An 811-nucleotide genomic window follows, 5' to 3' on the forward strand; every position below is an offset into this window, starting at 1 on the left:
TCGTCATTCTCGTCATTCCTTTATTCTTCTCGAATGCTCTCAATTCTTTGCTTCTTCTCTTGAGTTCTTGTTTCTCCTCTTCCTTTTTCTCTTCCGTCTCGGTCCTAAGATCTCGGGACGAGATCTCTTATTAGTGGAGGAGTGTTGTAACGCCCCGGATCCGATGCGCCAGGTGTCTGCCAGTTATTCGCCGTCGTTGCCATGTCTTGTGCTTGCGTGTTGCATTTTATCATGTCATCATGTGCATTTCATTTTGCATACGTGTTCGTCACATGCATCCGAGCATTTTCCCCGTTGTCCGTTTTGCAATCCGGCGCTCCTATGCCCTCTGGCGTCCCCCTCTTCTCTCTTTTCATGTGCGGGTGTTAAATGTTCTCGGAATGGACCGAGTCTTGCCAAGCGGCCTTGGTTTACCACCGGTAGACCGCCTGTCAAGTTTCGTGCCATTTGGAGGTCGTTTGATACTCCAACGGTTAACCGGGTAACCGTGAAAGCCCCTTCTCTTTGCAGCCCAACACTCCTTCCAAATTGGCCCAAAACCCATCTAACTCACCTCCATGCTCTTGGTCGTTCGATCACGATCGCGTGGCCGAAAACCGCTCCTCATTTGGACTCTCCTAGCTCCCTCTACCTATAAATATGTGTCCCTTCCGGAATTTTCGCGCAGATGAACCCTAGCCCCTTCTCCGCCGCGCCGCCGGACATGTCCGCCGGCCACGTCATCCGATCCAATCAGAGGACGCCACCTCATCCTCCGCCGCCCCGCGCCCAATCCCGTGCCGCCAAGTGGCGCGCCGGCCACCTCTCTCCT

This window comes from Triticum dicoccoides, chromosome 4B, assembly GCF_002162155.2.
Source record: "Triticum dicoccoides isolate Atlit2015 ecotype Zavitan chromosome 4B, WEW_v2.0, whole genome shotgun sequence".
Taxonomy (NCBI): Eukaryota; Viridiplantae; Streptophyta; class Magnoliopsida; order Poales; family Poaceae; genus Triticum; species Triticum dicoccoides.